The following is a 25,162-nucleotide window of genomic DNA, read 5'->3' as shown; positions in this document are numbered from 1 at the left end:
TGTCATGACGATATATAAATAAAGTTGAACTGAATTGAATCAGTTGCTTGGTCCATGGATCACTTGGTTTGTTGGTCTGTGGGCCAGTTTTTCAGTCAGTCTGTTGATCAGTTCATTGTCTAGTTAATAAGTCAGTTCATTGGTTGGTCGCTCAGTTGCTGGGTCCATCAGTCAGTTGCTTTGACAATGGGTCAGTCGTTCAGTCTGTCACTGGGTCCACTGCTCTGTTGATGGGTCAGTTCCTGGGTTGATTAGTCAGTTTCTCTGTTGATGGTTCAGTTGCTCAGTCTGTCTGTTTGTAAGACAGTTGCTTTGTTGATGGGTCAGTTGGTTGGTCAATGAGTCAGTTGCTCGGTTGAAGGGCCAGCTGCTTTGTTGATGGGTCAGTTGCTTGGTCGATGAGTCAACTGTTCAGTCCTTCAGTGTGTCCAGGGGTTTCTTGATGGGTCAGTTGCTTGGCCGATTGGTCAGTTCAGTTGCTCTTTTGATGGGTCATTTGCTCAGTCTATCTGAAGGTCCGTTATTCTGTTGATGGGTGAGTTGCTCGTTTGACAGGTCAGTTGCTCGGTCGATGAGTGAACTGTTCAGTCCTTTGGTGGGTCCATGGATTTCTTGATCTGTCAGTCGCTTGGTCGATGCTTCAGTTGCTCTGTCAATGGGTCAGCTGTTCAGTCAGTCCATTGGTCGGTCAATGAGTCAGTTCATTGGTCGGTGGTCAGTCTGTTGCTCGGTCAATGGGCTGGTTATTCAGTCGGACCGTTGGTCAGTTGCTCAGTTGACCGGTCAATGCATTGCTTGGTCAGTCAGTCGTTCAGTGTGTTGCTTTGTGGGTCAGGTCACTGGTCAATCAGTCGTCAGTCAATATATTAACAGCCACGGTACTGATCTGCAAATGTTATGAGCAATAAAGTATTTTATCTTTATCACTGCGCTGAAAAACATTCTGCAGGTATTTTTTCTGGACGTCACTTCACTATTTGTTATTGATTTTCATCTCTCACACAGAAGGTTGCAGGTTCAAACCCCCACCTGCCGACATGTTGAGGCGTTGGACGAACTGAGCTGCAGAGCAAACAAGCTCCTTTTACCTTCCTAAGCTAGTTTGGAAAAGGAATGTCTCTTCCTTATCGTCCTTCCATTCTTCAAACCGGCTCGTTGCTGCTGGATGGATGGATCAACGGATAAAGGTTCAGTAAAGGTCAAACAACACTCATCTATCTATTCATCTTTCTTGCGACGAGCCCCAGAGCATGATCTTTCAGTGGAGGGGAAGTACGCCGCCTGCTACTTTATCAGATGTCGAGTCACCGTGATGGTGTAACAGCATTTATCACAAACACACACACACCGACGCTGACGGACATGACACCTCAACGCAGCGCCGACACAACAACGGAAAGGGGAAGAACACACTTACGAAAAACCCGTCGAGAAAATGCATTTACTGAAAGATAAGAAACCCGGAGAGCTCGTGTGAAAAGTGTGTTCATCGGACAGTAAACAGTTTCCACGAAGAATACTTGACTCTAAATCCAAATAACTTGGAACACTGACTAATACATGGCTGATAGATGTACCTTTGTAAGTTTTATATGTTCAGGGGACTGTATGCTCTGATGTAGATTATTTTGTGCAAATGAATTTTCACAAAATCTAGATTAACTCCGTGTGTGTGTGTGTGTGTGTGTGTGTGTGTGTGTCTATGCCCAGATTATCCATTCTTGGCCGGTGTAGGACAAAATCTCTACAGAATTATAATCTGGGCTGGAATAGATCAGGATTCTGATTCTGGATTGAAATCTGATTGGAATTCAGACCTTCATGTGGAGGGATGGATGGATCAGTGATGGATGGATGATGGAGGGATGGATGGATGACAGATGGATTTGTATTAGTATCAGTGTTTTTCTTTTTTGCGTGTATCAATGTTATATATTTTTCTGAATGTCTGATTCACAAAAATTAAAAACATAACTTGCTAATTTCAGGAAGCCTTGAGTTCTTTTTCCCATATACATCATGTGTCTTGTTAAACTGAGACCTTTGACCTTTCGGTCATGTGTGACGACGACTCCAGTTAACTACCCACAATGCAACATCCATTCCTACAGCCGTCGGCACTGACGGGCGAGACGCAGCTTTAATGGGAACAGCCTGCAGAGCTAAATGTCACGCAGATGGACGCCGCTTTACATGATGTTTACCATCATGTCGCCGCCACGCCGGTCATTAAACATCCCGCCTGCAAGCCGTCAGCCGGGCCCTTTTCCTCCGCCGCCGTTTATCTGGACGCTTGTTCGCCGAGCGCTGAGGAGGACGAGTGCGCACACTTTGAACGCTCGATAAGGACGGTGTGGAAAGAAAGACCAGGAAGTAAAGGAACAGCAATCCAAGAAAAACATACAGCGCTGCACTTCCCACCCACCGCCGAGGCTACAGTGAGAAAATTATTTTTTTTTTTATTGTTGAGTTTCTTGAGTATCTGTGCAAAAACTAAAAATCTTACCATTTATTTCTGGGTTTATTTTAAGTGAAAAGGTGTCATTTCTTCATCTCCAGGTAGAAACAGACAGAAGAGTCGACTCTTTCACGGCTTTCTTTCAGTGTTTCCACATGATCTGAAAACGTCTGCCAGCCAATGGGTTCAGAGCGTAGTCTTTTCTGCAGTGTGTGTGTGTGTGTGTGTGTGTGTGTGTGTGTGTGTGTGTGTGTGTGGGGGGGGGGGGGGGGGGGGGGGGGGGGGGTCATTACTAAAACAACCAACAGCACCAACTAGTGGACCAACATGAAAACTACAACGTTTTCAAACGGGGCCTTGGACTCACTCTGGTTATGAAACCCTGAGATATTTGAGGATATTTGATGATTTGTTGCAAAAGCACCTAAAACTAACATGAAACTATAAAAAAGTGTGGAAAACAGCCACGTTTGTTTGGTATTTGGTGGTCAGAGATCAATAGAAGTGATCAGAGACGTGTGAAAATGTCTCCAACAGATAAAATCAAGGAGTTCTATCAAAAGAGAAACTTCTGCATCTCAGAAACCATCATTACAAAATTCACCGACTGATGCAAGGCTTAGGAGGAATTGAACCCAGCCCCTGCCGAAAATACAAATACCTGACGGCCTGTGGGCCAGGCACACACACCTCACACACACACACAGACACACACTCTCTGCTGCCGGCGTTGGTCTCTGTGGACAGGTAAACACAACTTTATTCTACCTGCTTAACTGTTAACTACTGCAACAGCTTTCACACTAAACACACACAATGAAAACACACACACACACACACACACACACACACACACATAATTTAGTGGTATGTATTTTGATTGAAGGACTTGTTTTCAGTGTATTTAATCTGTATATATTGGTACAAACAATAAGTTGGTGGCATTTTGCATTTTATGTATTTAAGTTACAGTATATGTTGGAGTTATTTCAGTGAATTGGATCTGTATTTATTTTATTGGTGTTTGTTGATTTTAGTCTATATATAGTGGCACATTCAGTATATTGGTGGTATCTTAGTGTTTTAATTTATGTCATCTCTATATATAAAACTTTATTTAATCTATATGTTATTTTAATAGTGTGTGTGTGTGTGTGTGTGTGTGTGTGTGTGTGTGTGTGTTAGTATATTTGTGAAATCCCACCAACATATGTTTGAAACGGTATAGTTTCAATTTAAACTATATTGAAATATACATTTGGGCATTTATTTAGTGTACTTATTGATTTATTTCGTTTTTATTTTATTTTATTTTATTTTATTCTATTCAAACTTGGAATTCCTTTGAAGTGTGTATAACCTTGGTACAGCAGTATGTTTCCCTGTATTCAATCCGTCATAAAAGTATGTTGTGCGTGTTTTAGCTTCAGGATGAGGTACGCGATGCTCTTCCTGGTTCTGACGCTCGTCGTCTTCCTGGCTGAACCCGCCGAGTGCGGCTTCAGGTCATGGATCAAGAAAACATGGAAGAAAATCAAAAATGCGTTCAGAGGTGAGAAAGATGGCGCGGCGGTTCACAGTTGACCTCATCACATCTGCTCAAATGCAGCTGATCCAATGACAGCAGAAAAATAAAAAACTAACCTGATATTTCTATAAAACTGACCTGGTGGGACTCAGTAATCGTCCTCATGCATCTGTTGAATTAAGAAAAACAAAATGATGATCCAAAGTTTTACACACTCATTTCTAAATATCTTCGTTTTATATTCTGGGAGTTTCTTTTTTTTTTTTTTTGGGTTGTCATCATATATTAAAAGATTCCTTGCCAGAATCCTCATTTATTCTCTCTTTGTGGCTGTAACGAACCGTTCTCCTCCCTCTTCTGTTTTTATTCAGGTTCCAAGTCGAGGCAGGACGTGGCCCCCGAGCCTCAGGGGTGAGGATCTCATTTCCTTTTCTCTTTCTGATTCTGTGGAAATTCAGAGGAAGCGTTTCTCCTCAGGGTAAAAGGTTGAGGTCCTACCACTCCTGAGCACTTGGTGACAGTAGTGAGCTGGTTTTCAGTAGATTCAGTAGCAACAGATGGATTCACTGCCTGTGACGGATCTTTTTCAAGCTACTTGTTTACATATGGAGGTAAATTTGTTTCTTTATTTTTCAGTCAAAAAAAAAAAGTTGCTCCAATCGCAAAACATGTTTTCAATTAGAAAAAAAAAATCACTTCAATAAAAAAAAAAAGTTTTCAATCAAAGAAAAAACTTGTTCAGACCCAAAAAAATATGTGATACCCCAAAAATTGCATATAAACACATTTTTTCTTTGACAGATTTTTTTTTTTTTTTTTTTTGTTGAAAATACATATTTTGATTGAAGTCCTATTTTTGGATTTGAGCCATATTATGGGTCGGACATTTGTTTCTTTATTATTCATTCGAAGATCTAACTTCAATCAAAAAAAAAAATGTTTTCAATCGAAACAACAACAAAAAAAAAAAAATGTTCGGACTGTTTCGACTTTGTTTTGACATTCAAACACCTTTTTTTCGATCGAAGTGAATAAAGTTTTGAAGCCTCTTTTTTGAAGCCCGTTTTTTTATTGAATCATTGACACAAACGTCCCGCAGTGGGCGGAGCTTCTCCATTGGTCGGGCATGTTTGAGTGACAGGTGTCTAAACCAATGACGAATCTCTCCAGAAGAAGCTAGAGGCTGGAAGCTAGCTGCTGCTGTGTGCGGGGAAGTCCGTTTGTATTTCGGTCCTTTGCAGCTGTCGTCACGCTGTTGCATTGAGGGATTGTGCAGGTCTGAAGTCAAGTTTTTTCTGATTGAAAACATGTTTTGCGATTGGAGCAACTTTTTGAAAAATAAAGAAACAAATTTACCTCCACATTTACACATTATTTGTTTGTGTTTAAGCTTATTTCTATATTATTGGGGGTTTTTTTTGTCCATCTTGTCGGGTGGAGAACAGCCAACGTGCAACAATCACAATAAACGCAAAAATTTCTAATTATCTCCAAGCTGGTTTTTGTATCAATCCCATTACTCCACCTTAAATTGTTTTTTGGTATTTTCACACATTTCTTAATGCATTAACATGAAAAGAAAAAAAAAATCAAGACTATTTAAAATAAATAATTTGAGTGAGAAAAGTTCACCTTCGGAACAATAGTCTATGTTCGAGCATTTTGAAGAACAATGTTTCATAAATATGAAGTATTGACATTTTCAGTTGCTTAAAACTTTTTTCTTTGAAAATCAGTATAAATAATAATAATGAACCATTTAAAAATCAAGACTTTTTTTTTTAAAACAGTCTCAAAATCAGATCAATATTTAATTTAAATTTACTTAAAAAAAAACATTCATATCTAACGACGCAGCATTGTTCCGCCTTGATGCCGGCGGGGAATTTATTTCGTTGACCTCCGAAACGTTCCTGTTTGAAGACCAAAACACGCCGAGTCGGGCGGAACCGCCGGCGGGTTGTCCATCAGACTGACCTTCACTCATTCTCCCAACGTCCTCGTCCCGCCCCCCAGCCTCTCTCAGCCAATCACCATCTAGCTTACCCTAATGGTGCATTCAGGCACCTCAGAGGAGTAGGAATCTACAGAACATCATCCAAACTATAACAATGTCAACATGGAAATATTTACTTGTCTTTGTTGAAACTGAACTAAAATCTTTTTGAGTTTTCGCCAACAAAAACTGGGAAGACGTGGAATTTTTCATTTTAGAAAAACTAAGAAAAATGTAGGAATGACAATATATGGGTATTTGATTCAATAAAAAAAATAAATAAAAAACATCAAGGGTGATTCAGTTGGATCATTTGGTCAAAGTTAATGGGATGATTAATTTTTTTTTTCCACCAGGGACCAGGACACCGGTTCGGATGGAAGCGCTCCACCGTATTGGCGCTGAACCCAACGCCAGTCCGAAGCCCAACGCTGGTCCTGCTGCGTTGATGCCCTGGCACCGCCATACTGCCACTCCCAGCCCACCCTGTTCACGCTCAGCCGTCCCGCCATACCGACCCCACCCTGTTAACGCACCGGCACTGCTACACCGCCGCTCCCACCCCGCCCTGTTAACACTCCAGCTCCACCATACCGCCAAGAAAATGGCTCCAACTGTATGAATGAATAAAAGAACAGCAAATCAAAGCGTGGCGTCAAAGTCATTGAAGCGTCTGAAGGAACAGAGGAGAACACTGTCGTTTATGTTCATGTTTCCTTCCAGTGTTGGGAGGGTCACTTTTAAAATGTGTTCCACTACTGATTACTGATTACATGTCCTAAAATGTAATGTGTAATGTATTCAAAATACTTTTGGATTACTTATATTAAATTAATCTAGTTGTTCCCAAATGTTTTGTGTCCAAGGAACAACAAGTAAGAATCTCAAGACGCACCTATTCTGGCAAAAGTGTTGATAACACCTGTTATCACTCAAATCATGTAAAATATCAGTACGTTTGCAAATTATTGATTAATGCCAATTAAAGTGTGACAAAGACAACTGTATTATTTTCAAAATTAATCTTTAACTACATCAAAGCAGCAACTGCAGCACTGAAAACAGACAGGCAACAAAATTTAAAATTAGGCAAAGAAAACTGCAGGAATGAAACACAAAGAACGGTCAATGCAGGGAATCTGCGCTGTCCGTGGTCCTGAACGACAAATCCTCAACAGAACATTTTGTATCAGCATTGAAGCGTGTGATATTGCAAATATTTTGTCTTATAATAATTTTCTAATCAAAAATAATTATTTTTCTGTAATTGTTTTGAGGGGGACGTCCTAAAATCCAAGCAGTGGTGTCCCCTGGAGACAGGTGTCTCTTCAGCGGGACAGGCTATGAGGACTAAAGGGAGGACATATTGAAAACAAAAGAGTTGGAGCTCACTGCTGGAAATGAATGGTCGAAAATACCAGCAGAGAGACACAGAAAGCTGCTCAGTAATTACAGAAAGGGTTTGATTGCTGTAATGGCAATTTTATTTTCACATTTCTGTTCAAACGTAAAGAAGTGAGGGATACTTTTTTCACAGTGGTGCTTCTTGTACATCACTTTATTAGGTTTTGGAGTAATCCTGCATCCTTTCTGGTCAAAAAAAGTCCTGGTTGAATAAAAGTAACTTTGAGAATAAATGTTCCTGGAACATGAATCATTTTGAACTAAAACAGTGTGTCTGCATCTACAGGACATGAGGGTGACTCAGAACAGCGTAGCCCAGGCCTGTAAGTGGCGCTGTAACTCTAACTCTGCACAGAGACACACCACAGAAGAAGACAGGGAGCATGATGGCATCCCTCCAGCTCGGGCTGTTTCTGTCCAGTTCTTCTGGCTTTCGGATCCTTAACCCTCTCGCTGGGTCGGAGGTTCGCTTTACAACCAGCAAATCACTCAGTCAGGATCCTTGATTTTAAAACCCATCGCCGCGTTTTCCAAAGTGACGGATTTGTTGGTTAACAAAGCATCGTTCATATGAAATGACCCTCTGATCCTCTGGCCATAAGTCTGGCAAAATGCCAGGAAATCAATCATCCGGTCAAAAGAGCCATAAATAAAATAAAGATATGTAAACAAAAAAAAAAATGTTAAAATGGGATAAGATTTCATGCCAGTAGATTACAGAACACTGCAAATTGTGCATAAAGCTCTTAAACCATACCGTAGAAGGAATATGTAGAAGGAATTACCAAAAAGAAAGTAACTGTAATGTAAAAAGGAACAGAGATCCTCAAAAAAAAAAAAAAAAAAAAGTATGACTAAATTCAGTAATAGCAGAAGAGTGCAGCCATGGCAGGAATAAGCTTCTTTTCATTCAGACATCTGGAAACTTCCGATTGTTTAGAATGTAGAATTTTTTTATATTTTATTGAATTGTTTTAATTTTCCTTTTCTTTTGTCAGCAAATGAAATAAAAACAAAACTAAGATATAAAAGCAATTAAACACATAAGTGTGACATTCATTAAAATAAAAGAATAAATAAAAGTAAAAAAAAAAAAAATAGTCAATAAAAATCAAATACATTAGTATAAATGAATAAATAAATCATTCAAAGCACATTACCGATATATTAAATTCCCTGCTGTTTTCCCACTGGATGGATGGGTGGAGGGATGTGTGGAGGGATGGATGGAGAGATGTGTGGAGGGATGGATGGAGGGATGGATGGATGGATGGGTGGAGGGATGTGTGGAGGGATGGATGGATGGATGGGTGGAGGGATGGATGGACGGATGGATGGACGGATGGGTGGAGGGATGTGTCTCCATCTGCTTTTATCAGAAATCTCATATTAAAAAGTGAGGAACAGAAAGTGTTTTTGTGGTCATGATGTTTTCCGACATTTCTGACAGACAGTGAAGGCAGCATGATGGAGGTTAGCAGAAACGGGCAAAAACACGATTAAAATTCACGTTTTCAGCCTGAACTGGTGGCAGAGAGAGGAAAGTTGAGGGAATCAGAGTTTTGATCTGAACGAGAGCCGCGAGCGGAGAGCAGTCCGGGCAGCTGTCAGAGATACCGACGCTTCACCTGGAGGCAACCTGAAGGGCAAACAGCCCTGAAAATGACACCTGCTAAACCCCACCCCACCCCCACCCCCCTGCCTCCACCCCCACCCGCCACCCCGGGAAATTAAACAAACACACACACACACCAACCCGGGGCGGCAAAGTTTGTTTGAGGCTCGGCTTTTAAAACATATCGATCGGAAATGAGATGTGGTCAGAGGAGGGATGAGGCTGCTCAGGTACCAGCGTGTGTGCGCGCGTGTGTGTGTGTGTGTGTGTGTGTGGTCTGAGGGTCACCCGTGTCATTGGCAGTGGTTGTTTACCTGGAGGCGATTGCTAGCCACACACACACAAACACACACACTCAGAAAGCCCTTTCCCAGACAGAGACGCGTGGTAAATAATAGAAGAGCTCCGATCGAGGGCGCGCACGCACACACACACACACACACACACACACACACACACTCACACACACACTCACACACACACACCAGCGTCAAGGTTAAAGACGTGTGTGTGTGTGTAATGGGAGAGCTCTTTATCAACACGTCATTAATACATGAGGCGGGGTCACCGACTCCGGGGGGGTTTGAGGCTCGGTCAATATGAATATTGTTTCCATGGAGTCACGTGACTCCGCCCCCACTGCTTCATGTTACAGCCCGGTACCCGAGTTTGGCCCCGTTGCCACGGCAACGTTCTCAAACAAAAACACCAATTGTTTTACTATTTCGTTCCAGAAAAGTTTTGCGTTTTCGCTCCGATGTTGGAGCAGATGGTTGGTTTCCCTCGGTGAGATCCAGAAAATGTTGTGTAAACGCTGGATGTTTAGTTTGAATCCAGAGATTTCCTGATCAAAACACAAAAGAAAACCTGCCTGTGTTTGGATTTTAACTGATTACATAAACATAATAATAAAAATAAAAAAATAATAAATAAATAAACCTATCGGTCGAGTGATTTCGCCTCTGCTCTGGGTGAAGATAGATCTGACCACTGGTGTTTTGATGTCTGCCGTTTTGGCCGATTTGTCTGTTTTTAAAGCCTCAAAGTCTCGGAGTTGTTTTGTGAGGCGTCGACCTGCCGAAAGGTTTCAGCTCCGTCCTGAAAAACGACAGAGGAGAAACAACAGCAGACTTAGAGAGAGAGAGAGAGAGAGAGAGAGAGAGAGAGAGAGAGCTAATTGCTCTGGGGGATTGTTTCCACATTCGACCACTGCTCAGGAGATTGGTGACATCCACCATATTGATTAGTGCATTTAACACCAGTACACACACACACACACACACACACACACACACACACACACACACACTTGGTTAATAGGATGTGATCACGTCTCCTCTCTTGATTCAGTCATCCTTGCAGTGACTCTTCCTGTTTCTCCTCACTTCTTTCTTTCTCCTGCTTTCGTCATTTTTTTTCTGTTGTTTTGTTGCCAAAAGTTCTGAAGGTGACTTGAAAAATAATCTGCAACGCCGTCGACCTCGATTCGAACCACCTGCCTTCGTGCGACTGTGATTAGAGGGAGAGTGTGGAATCGACTCAGAACGGCTGCTTTTTGTTTAAATTCGGTCCCATTAGAACATCTGGCTGCTTCACAGCAGCAGCGAGCAAAAAGCAAACAACGGGCGGAAATCCATCCGCCAACACACACTCCGTCATTACTGTCCATTAACTTCCAGAGAAAATAAAGAACCCCGGAAGATTCTGGTGGAACCGAACGTCAGATCTTCAGATCTGGTAAACATGAAGTTTTAGGATCAGTTTTAAGATTTGAGCCTCCAAAACGAATCCACACACAACAAAGAGGGTTAAAAACGTTTGACGGAGGCGTCCTGACAACTGAGCGACGGCTTCGACACGAGTCCTTCATGAGAACTGAGACGCCTCGGTCAGCGTCCTGCTGAGAGCAGCCGCTACAGGAAGGGTTTGATTCCCCGCTCCGCTACGAGGCGGCCTCTCAACAGCGCAGCGGGGCTCCGGCTCCCATCGAGACCCCGGCCAGCAGGGGGCGCTCCGCCGTGTCAGGAGCAGAGGTATGACGAGATAAAGGTCCGTAAGAGCTTCACTGAACTCTGAGCACATAATGAAGGTAAAACAGCAGTAGGAGAGGTAGAGAGAGAGAGAGAGAGAGAGAGAGAGAGAGAGAGCGACCACGCAGCCGGTGTGGAGAACCATGAAGGACAGAATAAAAGCAAATGTACCTAGAGTGATGCAACATGCAGATTTGAAAGCTTGCAGCTCTGTGGTGACACTCAACACTTCTTGTACCTTCAACTTAAACATCATGGCGCCTCATTTGTCCTGATGTTTCACTTCCTGTTTTTATGTTTTCATCCAGCATGCAGCGCCTGGAGCTCAGGATGAAGCAACGCCAGATCCCGATCCGACCGGGAGAGGAAGACGTGACGTTATCAAAGATCGACGGATGGAAAACAGACTGGAAATCAAGTTCTGAGAAAATATGAAGAGGACAAACAGGCGGGACACCAGCAGAAGCCTCATCACCGCGGCGACAAAACAGCCACAACAACCTGTAATTAATCAACCTTTCATTTCAAACTTCAGGTTTTTCCAGAGTATCCGTGATGAAAATATCTATGAAACGACTCCAAACTCCACATCAAGCCCATTTCAGTTAGACCGTCCATGAAACGTCTCCTCCAGCTGTTGCATTATGGGTGTTTTTACAGACTCCCCCTAACAGCATGGCTTTGAGGCTAATGCTAGTTAGCTTTACCTTCACATTTTACCGTTTTTTGTTCCAAATAGTTTCACTGAAATCGGCTTTAAGTGGAAATTGGAGTCTTTTTCAATTAGAATGGTTTAATTGGTGATAATATTAAAAGTCTGCAGCACAACGAAGAAAGATTTAACGTTTAAATTGTTGATCTATTAGGTTTCAGTTAGTTAAACATCATCAAATCGTAATCAGCTCTGAGTGAAGAGTCTCTGTTAATCTGCTCTGATGGAGTCGAGGAGCTCTGAGCCGACGGAGGACAGAAGAGAGAAGGTTCCTCTTCTCCCATCAGTCCACCAAACCCATCCTGACAGATCGAGCGTCGTGGCGGCAGCGGCCCGCAGCCCGACCTCGTTATGAGCAGCGGTTTTAAATCCAAACGGCTCATAAAGCGAGAGACGCTCACGGACCTGCTGCTGCTCGCCGCGCCGTTAACCCCGTGAGGCTTCGCCATCATAACACGGCCCCTCCGCCGACGTCAAACAATCTAACAGTCGTTTAAACCTCCGCAATAAAAAAGGAGCACCCAGGAGGGATCAGGATCAGGGATTCAGATTCAGAAGGAATTCAAAACTCAAACTAAAGTTAAACAGCGGCAGCAGAGAGACGACGTCGGAATGAGAAGAGTTGAGGTCAGTGATGGAGTCCAGTCGAGCTGCTGCTGGGTCACATGACCAAGGCATCCAATGGGATTGCTGCACATGCTTTTTCAGTTTCCTGTCTAAGTTCCACCAATGTAGTGGCTTGATTTGATCAACTTAGAAAAAGGAGCATAGAAGTACTTATAAAAATGAGATATTTTTCCTTTCCCTGACTATTGCGCTGCGCCCTCCTCCTCCTCTTCCGCCGTGCTGCTCCGCCTCCACGCTGCTGCTCCGCCTCCACGCTGCTGCTCCGCCTCCACGCTGCTGCTCCGCCTCCACGCTGCTGCTCCCGCAGAGCCGCAGCGTCGCTGCAGTTACATTCGCCTTCATATGTTTTTAAACTCGCCTGAGACGTTTGGCCATCCTGACATTGAGCTGTGCTAACCACAGCCGTAGCTACGCTAACATTTGCGTAGCGGTTGAGCTAACCAAGCAGCAAACACGTTAGAATTATGATAAACAATGGAAGGCCGGGGTCCATGTTCTAATATCGCACTACGATGTAGATCATATCATCCTACAGCTCTACTGCTTCCCTCTCGTTTCCAAACGTTTTCTGACTCGTCTCTGGGGATGAACTGATATTGAACCAATACCCGGTACCTGGGAACCAGTACCGGAACTCAACTAGTGTTTATGTGGAAAATAAATGCTAATTTGTTGCTGCTGGCTGCAGATGAGTTACTATAGGATGCTAGCGTGCTAACGGATGCTAGCGTGCTCATGGATGCTAGCATGCTAACGGATGCTAGCGTGCTAACAGTGCCAAATGCAGCTGTAGATCTGTGGCCGTCGACAATATCTTGTGCTGAACCTTAGCAGTTTTCCCGCCACTGGACTTGCTCTTGTCGTCATGAATATTGCAGCGAGCGTAATATGAATGGTATTTTGAAAAGTGGAGCCATACGTTGAAGCACCATCTATCAGCCTTGCTGCTCTGGCATTACACTCTTTTGCATGGCATGCTGCGTTCAGGTGAATCGGTTCTCGGTAGTACCGATGGAATTGGGTAATTATCTATAAAAGTACCGAATTCGGGACCCATTCTGACTTCTCTGATATTCACTCCTCTCTCCAGCTCTCAATGCTCTCCACAGATCCACATTATGTAGAAAGATCGGGTCTTTTAGAGTTCCTCCCTTCATTTACAGTCCGTCTCACTTCTGTCATTTTCATTCTCACTACAGAATCTCCAAACTTAACGTATCAGGAGCTTTTTCCGAGGACGTCCTGCAGTACTCAGTATCCGCACTTCCTTAAAGAAATGCTCCTCCAGTTGCTCCCTTCGTCTGTCACAGCTGAGTTTTTCTGATGCATTTCATCATGCAGAGAAATTAGTGGTGCAGTTCGCTCAGGTTTGCAGCACAAATCCCGCCTGGGACCTAAAAATAGACGGAGATCCATTTCAGGCCGTGTCCATTAGTGTAATTAGAGCTACTCCACATCCAGTCCGATGCATTCTGTGGTTTGATTTTGCTTTTTTATTATTTTTTTTTTCCCCGTCTGATATGAGGATCACAAATTGCCTTCAGCAGGGTTTTAGGAAGACGAATCACCCGATGTGGTAAACAATGACAGGTTTGAGGTGAGGCTGAGTTTATGTTTGCTCCATATGGCCGATGAGCCTCTCAATACGGCCGCATGTGAGGAGTGAGAAGGCGGATCGGGCCGCGTTCCCCTTCCAGGAGCTGGAAATGCACAAGGTGCTCCGCTCAAAGACTCGTCGTGTTTCAGGAGCTCCTCGACATGTTGACTTTTTACTTTGCAGACAGGAAAGACGGACAATGCGCAGGAGCGAAAGTCACATCAGCTTCTCAATTAACACTGAACATCGTCCCGTTGTCAACCGCTTCATTTTCACTCGCTAAGTTCAAGTTCCCCAAAAAAAGTCTTTTGTGAAAAATTTTAAGAAGTAAATTAACTTAAAAAGTAAGAAATTAATACTTAATTTATGAATGGATAAACAGCTCCAGTTTAAAGGGTAATTTCCATGGCAACGGTGCTTGGAGTAACTTTTTGGAAGCACTCTGACTCCGTCGCCATGGAAACAGGTGATAACAAGACTTTCTGGAGAAACTCAGGCTCCGACTCCTTGTAGATGGTGGAAACTCTGATACTGCGCATGCTGACGACGACGCAGTGGACAGTGGATCCGAACATTGGATTTTAGTCCAGATTGTCTTGAATCTCGGTCCAGATCCTCCTGGTCCTGGTCCAGATCCTCCTGGACATGCCAGTTTTAGAGTTGACATTTACCGTAACAACAATCCACCTTGGCGTTCTGTCTGTATGAGTGTCTGAGTTCTCCATTATTGATGTGTAGAGTGTATTGCTCTGTGTGGTGTGTGTGTGTGTGTGTGAGATTTTATTACTAAAACAAACAACAGCACCAACTAGGGGACCAAAATGGAAACTAATTTATTTCTATCATTTCTGCCATTTAAATGCAAACAGACGTCGTCTTCAGAACGCTGCCGTATAAACATGAAGCTCGTCTGAAACCAAAACGCAGAAACGACGCGTCGCCGCCTGGAAAGAGCCTCTGCGGTTTGCGAACACTGCAAATGAGCCGGCGATTAAACACTTAGCGGATCCCAACATGGATGAATAGAAACGCATCTGCTGGTTTTCCGCTCGACGCATCCTTCACGGGTAAGTTGAGAGCCGCGGGTTGTAAGAGGCCAATATTAGTTAAGTATTTATTTACAGATCCTGGCAGAGCCGTCCCGTGAATTATTTATCCGCAGGAGTCTGTTGACAAGACAGCCTGACGCAGGAGAAAGGAAATCAATGCAGCTATGATGGGCGGCGCGATCCGGCACATCTGCCTCCGACCTGCGCCCGGCGACAGCGGTGTGTGTGTGTGTGTGTGAGTGTGTGTGTGCGTGAGTGTGTAGTTACAGAGATTACAGCCCGGCCCTATGTAAAGCGATCAGGTCTGGATCTGCTGATGGGAGCGAAACAGAGTCCGCCCGGGGCGGACGGCCCTCCGGGGGGAAATGTCATCTGTTCACGTTCCTCCTGTAACACAGTGTAGACGGTAACCGTAGCACACACCTGAACCTCCAGCGACACCCCGGACACCCAGTACAACAACCGCTCGGCTGAGAGCCCGACGCAGCTGAAGCTGGACAGGCGGACCGACTCGGTCCAGACGTCCAGGGTGTCAGGGGCGAGCGCACATCCAGCTCTGTCCATGTGCCCTTGAGCAAGATGCTGAAATCCAAGACACAGCCAAACGGCATCGTACATGACTGCTGTCACCACCACGACGAGTGTTTCTATGAACACATGAATGTGAGGGGAAGTTAGAATGCAGAACTGAACCAAAATCAGAGTGAATCTGTTAGATGAAGTGACATCAGTCAGTGGGAGGAAGATGCTCCATAATCTGATGTTAGAGGAGGAAGATGCTCTATAATCTGGTGTTAGAGGAGGAAGATGCTCTATAATCTGGTGTTAGAGGAGGAAGATGCTCTATAGTCTGGATGTTAGAGGAGGAAGATGCTCTATAATCTGATGTCAGAGGAGGAAGATGCTCTATAATCTGATGTTAGAGGAGGAAGATGCTCTATAATCTGATGGTAAAGGAGGAAGATGCTCTATAATCTGATGGTAAAGGAGGAAGATGCTCTATAATCTGGTGTTAGAGGAGGAAGATCCTCTATAATCTGCTGTTAGAGGAGGAAGATGCTCTATAATCTGATGGTAAAGGAGGAAGATGCTCTATAATCTGGTGTTAGAGGAGGAAGATGCTCTATAGTCTGGATGTTAGAGGAGGAAGATACTCTATAATCTGATGTTAGAGGAGGAAGATGCTCTATAATCTGATGTTAGAGGAGGAAGATGCTCTATAATCTGATGTCAGAGGAGGAAGATCCTCTATAATCTGCTGTTAGAGGAGGAAGATGCTCTATAATCTGATGTCAGAGGAGGAAGATCCTCTATAATCTGCTGTTAGAGGAGGAAGATGCTCTATAATCTGATGTCAGAGGAGGAAGATCCTCTATAATCTGCTGTTAGAGGAGGAAGATGCTCTATAATCTGATGTCAGAGGAGGAAGATCCTCTATAATCTGGTGTTAGAGGAGGAAGATGCTCTATAATCATGATAAAGGAGGAAGATGCTCTATAATCTGGTGTTAGAGGAGGAAGATGCTCTATAATCATGATAAAGGAGGAAGATGCTCTATAATCTGATGTCAGAGGAGGAAGATGCTCTATAATCTGATGGTAAAGGAGGAAGATGCTCTATAATCTGATGTTAGAGGAGGAAGATGCTCTATAATCTGGATGTTAGAGGACGGCGGCTGAATGGACTCTTGAAAGTCGATGACGCCTCATCGACTCACTCATATCTGATTAAATTCAGGATTTATTGACGTTATGTTTTCAATAAACCAGAGTTTTAACAGGTGTTTTGAGCTGAACTCCAGCTGGTTGGGAGTCTTAAAATACCTTTCAGTCTTTATGGACATTGTGTAACTGTCCACCGAACTGTGTCACCTGGATGTTTTTCCCTCACTCTTCTTTGCACACAACATGAGTGTGTTGTTGTGTCTTGGTGCTACTGAACATCACTCCTCGCTCGCTCGCTCTCTCTCTCTCTCTCCTCCCATCTTTTAAACCTCCTCAAGCAAAATGAAGACAAACTGTGGAGAGATAATTGAATGTTAACAGGCGGCAGAATGAGATGAATGAAGACAGATGACGGGTGTTTCTTTTGAGGGGGATGTCTCAGCTGCTTTCAGGCTCATTCAGCAGCACAGAGCGGCGGCGGCGGAGGAGGAGGAGGAGGAGGAGGAGGGGCGCGCTTCATTTGATTAACAACAATACACAGAGTGGATCTGTCTCTTCACTCCACGTACAAACACAAAAACCCTCTTTAGTGCTTTTTGTTTGTGTCATTTTCCACTCTGCTTGTTCTCCAGCACGTCTCCTTCAGTTTTCAGTTTCATTACAACATTAATCCAGGACTTGTTTTTTTCACCACAAACATGAATGAGCTCCACAGAAACTAACAACAGAGTAAGAGAATGATGAAAATGACTGATGTTCTATAATCTGAACGTTAGGAGGAAGATTCTCTAAAATTTGGACGTTAGAGGAGGAAGATGCTCTATAATCTGGATGTTAGAGGAAGTAAATAAACCACTGGTGTCCTCCAGTGTCTGTATGGATACACGATGTTTAAATAAACATTAAACACCTCTGTTTAAATCTCCCATGATGCACCACTCTGCAGTGTCTCAGAGCCAGCCAGAGGATGATGAAGCCGTGACCCGCCCTGCTCATTGGTTAATGTTGAAGTCCAGCATGCAGCATGAGGGCCGTTGAGCCAATCAGAAGTAGAACGCGAGGAAAATACTTCTCTCCCATAAATTCTACTGAAATGATGCGACAGTGATCGGATACCACCGACTGGTTTCCACATATCGATTTTCACTTCCATAAAGAAGAGTTGAGCCTATAACCACTTCTGCAGCCACCACTGACTAAAACACCCCTTCAGTTAATCACCATTAGAAGAACTCATAATTTCCCACTGTGTGTGAAAGTGCCAGTGAAGTGTGTTCTATTCAAAGACCGTAAACATGTTCCAGGTAATCAAAGACACAGATGAGCGCGGCGGTGTCGGCCTTCACTCCACAGCTCCTCGTTTCAGGGTTGATTGAAATATTCTGCGTGCCTGCACACACACCCCGCCCCCCTTCCATAACAACTCTGAAATGATGTTCCAAATACAGCAAAGGCGCCAATTACCTCCCGCAGCCGCGCAGGTAATTGCAGTTTGTGCACTGATGTGATGTGACGATCTTCCCTGCGATTCCCTGCCAGTTTACACAACTTCATCTCGCTTCCATCCCGCAGCTATCGACACCACATCAGAGCTGCTAAAACATAAGAAAGGAGAGAAAAAAAAGAAAGCTGTCCACCAGATCTTGTTTATCATCCACGTGCCAGTCAGAATGAGAGGGTAAGATCAGGGACTCGTCAAAGCAGAAATCCAAGAAGAAGATGAATGCAAGGACTTTTTATTCTTCACCAGTTTGATATTAAACCAGAAAAATCTTAAACAGAAAGCTATGAGTGGCAGGCGCTCACGATGAATCCACATCGGTCCAATTGAGTCCAGCAAGGCGACCAGACACTGGACCAGACCTGGGAAGCTAACTTTCCTGAAGGGCCACAAGAAAGATAATCCCAAATAAAGGCCCACGTCGACTTGATTTCACTTAACGGAATTACCTCTTGATAGAACAGCGAATTGAGTCTTTGTTTTGTAATCATGATTTATTTATCAGTATTTTGTAGTTTAGTAAAGAAATTCATTTCATTTTTTTTTGCACTGTGAACGACCAGATTTCGAGGCAACAATTGTTCGATTTATTGACGATTTATTGATTAACGTACACATCTTTTTTATTTTTTATTTACGTTTTAACGTACACATCTGATTTGAGATCAGTCCTCACAAGAAAGACAACAGTTCCGACAGGTCGGTTCCAAGCCCAAGAAAAGACAAAGACTCTCAAGGGCCGAGCTGGAGTCAAGACCAAGACCAGAGCAACCAATGACTGAGTCAAGACCAAGACCAGAGCAACCAAAGACCAAGACAAGACTAAAACTTTAAGGGGCTGAGACTGATTCAAGTCTAAGGCCAAAGTATCACAGGACGAAGAAATGACCCAGACTTTAAAGGGCTAAGAGACAAGACCAAGACCAGAACTTCCCAAGACCAAGTCATGACCAAGACGAGTGCATCCAGAGACTGAGTCAAGACCAAGACGAGTGCATCCAGAGACTGAGTCAAGACCAAGACCAGAACCTCCCAAGACCGAGTCAAGATCAAGACCAGAGCCTCCCAAGACCGAGTCAAGATCAAGACCAGAGCCTCCCAAGACCGAGTCAAGATCAAGACCAGAGCAACCAAAGACCGAGTCAAGATCGAGACCAGAGCATCCAAAGACCGAGTCAAGATCGAGACTAGAGCATCCAAAGATTGAGTGAAGACCAAGATCAGAGCATCCAAAGACCAAGACAAGACTAAAACTTTAAGGGGCCGAAACTGAGTCAAGACTACGGCCAAAGCATCACAAGACCAAGAAAAGACCAGAACGTTAAGGGGCCAAAACCGAGACAAGACCAAGACCAGAGCAACCAAAGACCGAGTCAACACCAAGAGCAGACTTTCCCAAGATCAAGTCAAGACCAGGAACCAAGACCAGGACCAAGGAAGTGAAAGACTGGCTGAAATTTAATTTTCTGAACCTAAATGAGAACCAAACTGAAGTAATTGTGTTTGGTGAACCTGTTCCTGCCTTTGACCTCGGAGTTCCTCACAGTTTTTGTGTAAAGAACCTCGGCGTCATCATCGACAGTTCTTTTAAACTAGAGAAGCAAATCAGTGCTGTGGTGAAAGCGAGCTTCTTTCAGCTGCGACTGATCGCCAAAGTGAAATCCTACTTGCCCTCTGACCAGTTGGAAAAATTAATTCACACATTCATTACGGCACGTCTGGATTATTGTAATTCCCTATATTATGGTCTGAATGCTTCATCCATTCGTCGCCTACAGCTGGTACAGAATGCCGCTGCTCGCCTCCTCACAGGGAGAAGGCGCTTCGATCATGTTACTCCTGCGCTGCAGTCACTTCATTGGCTCCCGGTCTCTTTTAGAATTCAATTTAAAATTTTACTGCTTGCATTTAAATCTTTGAATGGTCTGGCCCCCGAATATTTGTCTGAAATGTGTTTGTATGCTCCTGTAAGAGCCCTGCGGTCATGTGACCAGCTGCTCTTAACCTGTCCCCAATCGAGACTGAAAACCAGAGGTCGTTTGCGGTCGCTGGTCCTAAACTCTGTAATGACCTCCCTCTGAACATTCGTTCTGCTTCATCTGTTGAGTGTTTTAAGTCTTTGTTAAAATCACATTTATTTGCTCTGGCGTTCAACACAAGCTGAGCTGGACATTTTTGTAAGTTATTGTTTTTAAACTTTTGTATTTTTCTATTGTTTTTTTTCTTCTTTTTATGGTGTTATCAACATGTGCAGCACTTTGGGCAGAGTTTTCTGTATTTAATGTGCTATAGAAATAAACCTTGACCCTGACCCTTGACCTTGACCTTGAGTCCTACAAGACATTTTAACACTACTGATTAGCTAAAGTTGGCCTTGACTGGTAGTTGAGATAATGTCACCATGTCACCATCGGACATATTCCATCTGTTACAGTCTGAGTTTTTAATTAGTGGCTCTCAAGATCTACCATCACACTCCTAATCCTGAAAAAAAATTAAAAACGACTAGTGGTGATGACGTGTTGCGCTGATGTAGCTGCGACCGCTGATCCGTTAGTCTGACAGCAACGTCTCGTGTTTTTTTGCTATGTATGTGCGCAGGTTGGCTTTTTTTGGTCTCTCACTTCTAATCACGACTCCCTTTGGAACCGTGATCTGAATTGATGTATCTTTTTTTACCAATAAATACCAATAATAAATTACCAATTAAAATACAGCGCTAGCTCGCTGAAGTTTAAACGGGCACTTTCAAAATAAAACTTTGTATTCTGTCTTTGCGGCCTGGTGCCAAAAGATCCAGAGCCCAGTGCTGGTCCGCGGCCCAGTGGTTGGGAACCCCTGTATTAAAGTCCTGGCTAACACTGCTGCTTCAGAGGAAACACACACTGGGCTGTGAAAATTTCTGTCATATCCACCTTTATTAAAAAAAAAAAAAAAAATGCTGCTAAAATGGGAGCCTGAATGAGCCTTGAAAAGAGAGGAGAGATTGTGAGGAAAGGTCACGCAGACATCAGTGTGTCGGAATCAAAAAGGTTTAGAGAAGAAAGGCTGATTTTCAAATTGAGTGTCTGAGGAGATAAAAACGGAGCGCCTTCACCGGCGAACTGCATCTCCACATCTTTTTGTCAAATTGAAAAGACTCCCACATGAATTCACCTGACCTCCCCGAAGACTCCGCATTACACCGCTTTATGTCAGCCCTCCGCCGCTCCAGCAACCCCGGAGAGAATCTCCAGAGAAGAAGAATCCCCGGGAGGATCGGCTCGCGGAGTCGGATCTGGCAAACCGACTGTTGGAGGAAACCCGGCGAGGCAGCGCTGAATAATTAACCACATGTAATGAACGCGACGCTACGACTGGCTGTTCCTCTGCACACGTCCTCATAACACTCCCCACAAACCCCCTCAGGTTCCTCCACGATCCAACACACACTCTGACTGTCATGGAGGGGAATCCATGAACAGAAATACACTGTTTATTTGATGAACAGGCGGTATGGAAACCATTCAATATGCATGTTCAGGGGCGGCAAATCCAGCTGCTGAAAAAACCCTAAAAAGACTGATTAGAAAAATGTAAAACATCACAGTCACATAAATACATCCCAATCTTTAGAAAGCGTCCGAACCTTTTTCCAGTGACTGCTAGAGTGAACAAATAATGCAAGGTCGAGGTGATCGATAGCGGGAAATTTCACCGCGGTCCGAGAATAAAGCTGTTCAGGACAAACAAACCCGAGAGTTTAAAGAGACGTGACCCTGAAATGTGACAGGTCTGGGAATATACAGGCTCAGATAATGGAACAGCAGGTCGACGAAGACCCGCCCCTTTTCCTCTCATCAGCCAATCACAGAAAAGAATGTTTTAGACTGAGATGACAAGTACTAGATGAGGAGAGGAGGATGAGGAATGGTGAAGCTAAGGATGGAATATAACAGCAAATATGGATTAATGGATTATCACATCAGATAACATCAGTTTAGAGAGCATCTTCCTCCTCTAACATCATCATGCAGCCTTCTTTCAAATAAATACTTCATGTCTTCATTATTTTGAATAGAAGTAAGTAAACACTGAACTGCAGAACTGTTCAGTTTTCATGTTTTCAGGCAGTGTGTGTGAGAAATACTGGCTGCATCTGAAAGATGGCGACGGATGAAACAAGGAAGAACGTGAAATACGACGAGCAGCGGCCACGACTGAATCTTGAAGATATGAAAAGCAGAGGAGCGACATGAGACATGAGACAGTGGATCGTGGAATTACAGAGCCGGTGATCACAGGTGACTGAGGGAAGATGAATGAAAGAGACGAGGGATTCCTGACGGCAGTGACTAATGAGGAAGACAAACTGTAATCGTTTCCAGCCTAATGTCTCAGAAATCAGAATAAGCTCAGGAAGCAGGAGGCGTGCGAACACAGGAAATCACAATTAGAGCAAATCGATGAGAGGCGGAACACAACGTATGGACAGCATGGCCATTTGATGACAGCTGCGCTTCTGACGGGTTTCCCAGATATTCACTGGGCGCAGTGAGCTCGATGAATCGACTGGTCCAACCGGAAAGTACAGGAAGACGGTTTACTCCTGTCCAGCCTCGCTTTTTAAAAGCAGATAAAAGAAATGAGCAATCCAAAGCAGATCTATGAAACTCACGCTAACATCTGAGCTCGTTCAGGATCAGTGAGGGGCTGACTGCTAGCATTAGCATTAGCATGATCACAACGTGCTGCATTTCCACTCGTGTGGTCACAGCAGGGTTTCGGGCGTCTGTTTGCACGACAACGGTGTTCGGAGCCACTGACAACGCAACTTTTTTAAAAAAGGGCTCCCAAGCTGGAACTTTATGAAAACACTTCAGGAAAACGCGCCGTGGTTTGAGGCACTGATGGAATCTGTAATCCACACTTCCTCAGGTGTCAGTACGATCGTTTCTGCAGTCGTTCTCACTCTGAAGCAACATTTGATTGATGTTTATTGATTTCCAACATGTATAAACTGGAAAAACAACATTGAAAAAGACAATTAAATCATTAAAAAATGAAACAAATCAAATTACATGGCAATTAAAAGTAAAACAAAAAACTTTACACCGACCCCACAGACATGCAATTTTTAATTTTCAACATTTTCCACTAAACAAGCCCTTACAATTAATGATCAATAATCTCCCTCAGAACCAGCTCTCTGTATTTCTTTGTATGTTTGCTAAACTTCCTCATGCAGGTTGTTTCACAGTTTAGCCCACAGATCGCAGTCCAGAGTGTTTTTAAAGTAGTGAGCACCATGTGAGTTTTTTCTGGATCTCACCCAGAAAAAACAAAACAAAACATCATTTCGTAGATTTTAACGGTTTAGAATTCTGCCAGGTCAGCAGATTTCAGGGTTCTGGATCGCAGAGGAAGTGGACTGGAGTGATCAAGATGAGCTTGTTTCCTGAACCTCCACACGGCTTTTCAGATGAAAACTTCCAGAGTCGATGAAAACCTAACTTTCGGAGAAGTTTTTGAAAGCGCTCCGACTCGCAGCTTTTCGTTCCTTTTCCTGGGAGGCGGAGCCAGAGCGTTTCTGGACGTGAGCGCTTCCTCCTGCAGCAGCCCGACTCGCCATCATCACGAGAGCCGATTTCCTGAGGCAGGCCCTCCTCTGAGCCCATCCACCACGCAGCACATCTGGCCTGTTTGCTGCTGAACATTAAAACACACTTTCTTGGAAAGTGGAACAAACGACCTCAAGCTGGAATCAAACCGGGGAGCGAGGGACGTGCGGCCTGGGAAATAAACAACACCCTCATTAGGAGAAACACTATTAAATAAAGGAGCGCGCTGCGGCCTGAGGGGGTTTAGAGCCAGACTAACCGTTTTAGACGTTAGGAGCCCCGGGGGACGCCGGTGCAGCGACTGCCGCTCGCCTTTTCAGCAACATGCAAATCGCCGGTCCGATTCCGCCGCTGAGGCGGGGAAACAGCAGCTCTATTAATCCGTCCGGTGGCACCATCGATCACTGCGTGATGGCCTTTCGTAACAGAAAAGCCCCCCCTCCCCAAGGAAACCCCCCCAAAAAAACAAAACCATGATGTATTAATCACCAAAGTTTACCGGCAGCCTTCTGGGCCGCTTCGCTCAAATGAGCCAACATTTAGGTTTCGAAGTAAACGTTGCTTCATGAGGGCATTAAAGCTTCTGCTCAAGTTCAATATTCAGCATCGTTGACATTTTATCAGTAAACAAAACTTCAGGGATTCACAAAAATCAGCCGATCGACTGAACGGCAGAGAAGATCTGAGCAGTTTACGCTTTCTGTTAATTAAATGTCTTTTTCTTTTACATTTTTTTATGCATGTTTGAAGTAATCATCAGATCAAACGACTCTAGAGAGACACACGAAAGACGCACGATAGACAGACGTAAATAGATCTAACAGAGATGAATAGATATTCTATACATAGATATGTTATTGGTAGAGTGACAGGCTGTAGATATCGTAGACAGACTGCTGTAGACTGATAGATACGATAGAGAGATGAACAACAGAATGATAGATGATCTGTGCCTTCTGGTATTGCAATTTAAATGTCTTGTTTTAGGGCTGTCGAAATTCTGCAATTTCTCAATCGTGATTAATCGCCATTAATCATATTTTGAATCGCATGTTTAAAATTCTGTTGTTTTGCATTTCGAGGCAGTTTTAAGGCCATAATGTCAAACATTCATCAGTCCCTCCAGGAAGTTACGACGCTGCAATTCAACCAACTGCAGCCAATCGCAGTGAATTCTGTGCAGGATCCACTGAGATTGGCCTAACTGTGGAAATCGCAGCATCACAACTTCCTGCTGGACGGATTTCCCGCCAGACTTTGTCAGGTAGGACTCAAACCAACACAAAGAAAAAAAATTCCTTTTTGACGTCTTGGGATTTTTTCTTTCACAATAAAATGCTGCTGCGTAGACAATTTCAATACAATGTCGACGTGAAATGTG

The 25,162-nt window shown here is 43.8% G+C and overlaps 1 protein-coding gene and 1 long non-coding RNA gene across 2 annotated transcripts in view; one reads left to right on the top strand and one right to left on the bottom strand.

Moving 5' to 3' along the window:
• LOC115401935 (exostosin-1) overlaps positions 1–25,162 on the bottom strand; it is a 216,966-nt gene that overhangs the window by 107,614 nt on the left and 84,190 nt on the right. The gene's annotated exons all lie outside the window — the stretch shown is intronic.
• On the top strand, positions 3,051–4,383 carry LOC115401936 (uncharacterized). Its single transcript, XR_003933044.1, has 3 exons — positions 3,051–3,205; positions 3,883–4,010; positions 4,358–4,383. It is a non-coding gene; the product is annotated as an uncharacterized LOC115401936 (long non-coding RNA).

Source organism: Salarias fasciatus, chromosome 15 (genome assembly GCF_902148845.1).
Source record: "Salarias fasciatus chromosome 15, fSalaFa1.1, whole genome shotgun sequence".
Lineage (NCBI taxonomy): Eukaryota > Metazoa > Chordata > Actinopteri > Blenniiformes > Blenniidae > Salarias > Salarias fasciatus.
Note: the sequence above shows the minus strand (reverse complement) of the source record. Positions and strands in the feature narration are given on the sequence as shown.